Source organism: Myzus persicae, unplaced genomic scaffold (genome assembly GCF_001856785.1).
Source record: "Myzus persicae strain clone G006 unplaced genomic scaffold, MPER_G0061.0, whole genome shotgun sequence".
NCBI lineage: Eukaryota > Metazoa > Arthropoda > Insecta > Hemiptera > Aphididae > Myzus > Myzus persicae.
The window spans coordinates 174,140-181,080 of NW_019103133.1; positions in this window are offsets into that span (position 1 = coordinate 174,140).

The window sequence follows — 6,941 nt, forward strand, 5'->3', positions numbered from 1 at the left end:
CAAAAATTATGTATATTTACTGATTACACGATATAATATTGTCATTACCTGGCGCAAATAAAACGAGGATAATGGGTCGATGTTATTAAACGGTAATAATAATATCGATCTGCGGTTTTCGTACCGATCGCATCGCTATAGTTTATAAGCGCCAAGCAATGCGTGGCGGCTCCGGGACCGCATTCCCCTTCCCTGTCCACCCGTGAAAGGTTTAAATCTGAACATTTTGGCGTGCACACTCGTGGATTTACCGGTATAAAAACAGCACGCGTTTGTTGGAAATTAGAAACACTATAAATAATTAATTTCGTAATAAGTTTAGACGATTGAATTTCTATGATATTAATTTATCGTTTTTTTTTTTTCATTATTCAATCGCTTTAAATTTATAAGTATATTACGCGACTGTTGTAGAAGTTATTATTGGGAAATAAGTGTTTTCAGAATACTCTTATACGTTTATTGATACATCTCTCAAACTGGCAGAAAACTGAAAACACGAACTTCTGAAAACATCGTAGTTTTTATTGGCCCGGGTTTTTGGAAATCGAAGAATGTGAAACGTATAAAATCCCAAAATAACATTGTATTTTGTTCGTTTCACGGAATCATATACGAGTAGTAAGTTGTATACTACGTATGTCGCGAGGGAGGCTGCCTCGGGACAATGTGAAAACCCAGAGCAAATAAACTTTATTATTTATTTATTTATATTATACACGGCCATCGCCGTTGACAGATATTTAACCGTTTCGCGCCTGACGGATTAATCGTTTTTAGCGTTTCAGTCCGGTCACGATGTGATGTAACGTCGTATTGAACAAATACAATATAACATTCGATTTTCTTCGTTCTGCTACTGAAAAAAAAAAACAGTGGCGATGCCTATACAGTTATTTTTTACTTGTAGGTCGCCAAAAAAACAACATTGCCGCTCCGCCGCCGCCGGGAATTGCGCAAATGGCCGTGACGGCTCGCCGCTGCAATGGAGAATCAATGTGATGCCAAAAATAATAATATTTCATTACATTACGGCGCACATAAACCGAATTATTAGCACCTACATAATGTTATTTTCATTGACGATTTCCGAAATATTCTCTCCCAGATGTAAATCGCGGTTGACGTAGTACGCAGGTATAGGTATGCTGACTGCGGCAATAACCGCCTCGTTATAGTTTTGAGCGTTCTCATTGGCGGGGTCACAATATAAATCACAGCTACTGCTATAGGAGTCGATGGCAGATTGACGTCGATCGGTCGTCCGCTGACGTTTACCGATCAAACCGACTTGTTCGCTCCGACGAATGTCGGTCACGATTTTTAAATAGGTATTAATATACCTACTGTATAATGCGTTTCGCGCGGCGCCGAACAGATACGACGGTGGTGCAGCGGTGTTTGAACGAATTGTTTTTCTCGATGTATTTACCGCACCGACGCGATAATTACGTCGCCGGAAACACGTAATACCCGCCGATACGGCGGCGGCGGCGGCGGCGGTCGAGAAGGGATGATGCTGCAGCAGGACGAGGAAACCGGCGCCGTGTATTGTTAGATTAAACGACGGCTATTACACTCGCGAACAACGGTCGTTTGGGTAAAAAACACACACGCACACTATTATTAATACACTGCAGACCTCTCGCCGAAATAGGATCTCTGGTCTCACCCTCCCACTCTGTCACTGTCTCTCTCACTCTCTCTCTCTCTAAATATAAAGATCGCGTATAATAATATTATATATAAGGTATCTATGTGTAAATACACTGCAGACTCACGACGATACGTGGTACACACACACACACAATATATATAATATAATATACCGGATTCGGTCCGCGTCGAAGATATCCATCGGACAGACGGTGTGTGTGTGTGTGTGTGTGTGTGTGTGTGTGTGTGTACACCGACAATAAATCCGAGTACAAACTCGTTTCTCCCGTCCTATATAATATATGTATATGCTGTATGTAGAGGAGTCGTATAGAGACGACGACGGCGGCGGCGGCGGCGGCGGTTACATATACCCCGAGGTCGTTTATCTGGCTTATCAATGGGGTCCGAACCGAATACACCCCAAAGCGAGGGCTGCTGCTGCCGTGCGGCGTGTAGGCGGTGGTCGTACGGGGGCGGCGGTGGTGGGGGCGGAGGCGGTGGCGAAGAGAGGCCAACCCGGCGGCAAAACGATTCGCATATCGATCCGGCGGCGGCGTGCGGTGTACATGTACCTACGCCACCGTGTGTATATATATATACGTACTACACCCGTATAGCCGGCTCACTCGCACACGGACATCACTGCCAACACACACACACACACACCCTTGCTCGCGAGGGGAGCGTAAAGTGCCGGTGAAATTATTTACCCAGCGAAGAGGAAGGACAGCGCGCGCCGCGGGTTTAAGTGGCTTTTTCGTTTAATTGACATTGCGTGTACATTTTTGTTTCGTATATTATTAGTCCATATAGGTACCTGCCACTATACCTACCTTGTATATACTATTTACACGCGCGCTTGCAATAATAAAATAGCGGCACCGGTGAACGCGTATACGGAGCTTCCGGGTATATCTGTGTGTGTGTGTGTGTGTGTGTGTGTGTGTGTGTGTGTGTGTGTGTCGCCTTTGGCTCTCAAACACACCAAATAATAACAATAAAGACGACGCCGGTGTAACGATAACAATAATAATAATAATAATAATATAAATAATAAATATCATTACAAAATACAAGAGATGGTTATTGAACCGAAGACAGCAGCGGCGGCGGCCCACTTCGACAACTCCGAATTCCAACAGTGGCGAGAGAGAGTGAGAGAGAACGAGAGTGATAGAGAGGGAGGAGTGAGAGAAGGTCGACTGACGATCGAAAATGGACGGGATAAAAAAACAAAGCGAGACAAAAAACACCGCTCTATAGAACGCTGTAAATCGCGCAAACCTAAGGACTAAATAGAAAACTGCAGTATATGAACAGGACCGTCGACGTCTCCGGTACAGAATCCGATCCGATACAACTATACCGTGATCTAAAGGTCATTTTAAAAATAAACTATGCAGCTGTGCTCTATATATAAGTATAAAAACAGTTGTCACTCGTCTTTCGCTCTCTCTCTCTCTCTGTATATATATATATGTATGTATGTATGTATGTGTAGCCATGTAGGTAAATATAAGTATATACCTACATAATATTATCACGTTTGTTCGTTTTTATCATCATTTCGAAGAAAACAGAAATAAACGTCGAATTCGATTAGTATTGGCACGATTATAATTTATAATATAGACGTATAGTAATAGTAAACAGATGCGTAACTTATGGTGTGTGTTTAATCGGTAACCGAGTCGCTCAAGACGTGTATACCAACTTGCATACTTTCATCTTTATTTTTGTGTATATTTTTTTTATTCCTGTACCGGTGTACAGAAATATACTGAAATGTTAATATTTTTTGCACTGGGAGACGATTGGTCTGATTTTATGTGCCATATATTATGTGTATAGGTAACACTGCACATACTATTCTACCACTTTGACGAGTGCTTTTCTTCCCAGAAAACTGGTGAAAATGTTTCGTGAGTCAAATCCCTCCAATACTGACTGCAGTGCACGCGATAACGCGTATAATGAAGTGTGGATCGGAAATCGAACGCTGTCCGGGTCTCCTTGGTTTTTCGAATTTCCCTGGAATATACATAAAGTACCGCACTACCGCGTATGTGGTTATTTTTGGGGGGGAAATGTCCGAACCCAGATCAATATTGTTTTATTATTATTATTATTATTATTAAACTGCAGCAGCATTGGCACCAGTGTTGCGTGTACACATGGACGGACGTACTCGGATGGACGTGTTCGGAACTTCGGAATCGTTTTTCGAACGAAGCGCTCGACGATCACTGCAAATTCGAAGGGATCCGGGCCGGAGTTTTTTATTCTTGTACCAAAAAAAAAATACAACCGCAAATGGACGACACCTTCTATAATATCATTATAATATTATATAATAAATAATCGTAGATTATGATGGGTACCCACACGGTATTATAATATTATGTATACTATATTATTATAATAACGCCGACCCCGCGCTGAGCCTATTATGCGGCAATTAGCAGCTACACACACCCCCTCACCGCTGCCCTATAGGGGCGACGTCCATAAAACGTTTACCGCTAAATAATTATTGCACCGGCCACGCGTATAATATAACATGTGGCTGCTTTATGTAATAATAATAATAATAATTTCGTTAGGTGTACGTTTTTCGTTTAATCAACCGTTCGCCGAAACGTGTAATATAATATAATAGTGTATATAATATAGTACCTACCTATGTACGCTGAGAGCTCCGTGTATTATACACATGTATACCTTTTTTATTTTATTTTTTATTATATTATCATCATTATTATTTTCTACGAGGGTCAATAATAATTTACATACAAAGTATACGAAGAGTTCAGGGGGGGGGAGGAAAAGTGATATAAACACGCTCACCGCCCAGCAAAAAATGTACCCGAGTCATTCCCTCGAGGGGTATATTGGATTTATTATAAAGGTTCCAAAAGTTGTATTGTGTTTTATTGCAAAAGGTTTTTTTTTTCTTCCAACCATCCTCTCTTTCTTCTGTTTTTTGTTTCCCTATACACGGACAACAATAATAATAATTATAACAATATTATATTTTATGAGGTTTTTATTATCCTCGAGTAATATTATATAATATAGCATATTAAAAATTTTAAATAATAGTGTTCATCGCGTGCTGCAGAGGCCTAACCTACCTGCGTACTTGGGTGTAGACTCGAGGAAACGTAAATTATAATATAATGTAAATCGTAAAATTAAAAGGTATATGCGCTGGCTAATTTCTAAAATTAGAAAATAACTAATTCGAGTTTTCGAAAGCAAAAAACATGATCGGCCGGAGACTAATTTTTTCGCTCAGTTGCGCGTAGTGACGTATATTATACACCGACACGACATTTAGCCAAATCGGTCGTTTACATTAATTAATCGTTATAGCCCTAATTTGTTTTTTCTTCCGACTTCCGAGTGGTATGAGTTACACAGTGCGTTAAGCGACCCCTCCTCCTGTGATTCCTACAAATTTTTATCGCTGTCGGGTTTTCGATCTCCGACGGCGCCAAAATTCCCGAACTGATAGAACTAAAACGCGTTGTTTGAACATTATAGGTAATCATTATTATATTATCATTATTGCATTAGGTTAAAGTGTTAATATGTCATCAACATATAATATTATTGTGTCGTTGCACTGCGTCGCATATAGGTACCGACTCGTGTGTCGTGAGACGACGACGACGACTGAAATGGGTTCACAAACCTCGGACGAGTCGCGGCAATTAACGGTCCGCTCGTTTCTTTGTTTTTACTCGGGTGCGCGCAGGTCAAGAAAAAAATAATATTATAATGAATACGTCGTCGTCCACACAAGTACACACACACACGCACACGCGCGCGCGTGCTCGTAAAACCTTCGATAACATCGACCGACGACGAGCCCAACGAGTTTGCCGAGTATATGCACACGCACTATATACGTATATAGTAATAATATTGTTGTAGTACTGTACCCACATGATAATATTATACGAACGCATTATATACACATAATATTAAATATGTATAAAAATTAAAATATGTGTCGGTACGTAGTATGTGTGTGTCGTCGGTTGACGGCAATTGGGTGGGCGGGGGGATACGTTAATGTCTCGATGGTTATCAGACGACGACGATTACAAAAAAATTGTCACCCTCGAAAAACGATCCGCGTTGCGTCCTTTTACGTCGGCCATAATAATATTATTATATACCTACGGGGATGACGACAAATAATACTACCTCCGAGAAGTCGTCATCCGTTCACGGTTTTTAAGTGCCTGCGGTCCGTGTTCTTTTTTAATTTCCGATCTACATAATATTATAATATAAACAATATACGCGCTTATAACACTATGCGTATTTACGTCGCCGCCGCCGTCTCTGTTACACGACGGCGCAAAGTCATTAACTCTTGGCATCTCGCACCCAACACCCGTTCTCGAGTACCACTACCAAGGTATGTCTTACGATAATGACGTGTGAGTGGGAGTGGACGAAGGAGTGAAATATATCCCGAAACACGTGTAGTATTATACCGCTGCAACGGTGACGACGTGCAATATATTATAATATTATACAGTCTTTGTTCAGGTGGTGTCTCAGAGTCATCCTATGTAATTACATTAACTCGTATGGGTTTACGATAGGTAAACGAACATATTATTCATAAAAGTTTACACGCAGCGTAAGCTTCAATAGCCGTGCACGTTTTACGTCATTATATGGATAAGTAGTTTGTATTTTTCCGCTAATTCGAATAGACAGAAGTTCGATTTTCTACCACACATTTGACACTGCGTGAATGTGTAAACCACGAACTCAGTATATATTGTGGACAGACAGTATTACATATAGGTATACGCAGTCTTTAGACTCTTGGAACGACACACGCACTGCAGATGGGCGGCCGCCTGTACGAAGGATATCCGCTTCCGGCTGAAAACAATGAAATCGATACTATGCGAGCAAGCAGACAGTAGGACGAACGCGTTACAAAATAAACCGAATTCCGGTCCAGTGCCCAGTGGCGATCGTATAATATGTATATTCACATTCGGGTATTTAAGTACCTATTCGACAATATTTTGATATTACATATCATCATGTAGCGATTCGGTTGGCGACGTCTTATTTGTTTCTGCGCTCGTTGTCTACAACAATAATTTAGAAAAATAGATTTTTTTATCTTTTTCCCGGCAACATATCAACGTCAGCTTTTCCACGGTTTTTCTCGTCATCAGAGCATTTTGTTATCGTTACGTTTCACATCTATACACACCACGAACCGTTAAAAATATAATATGGTA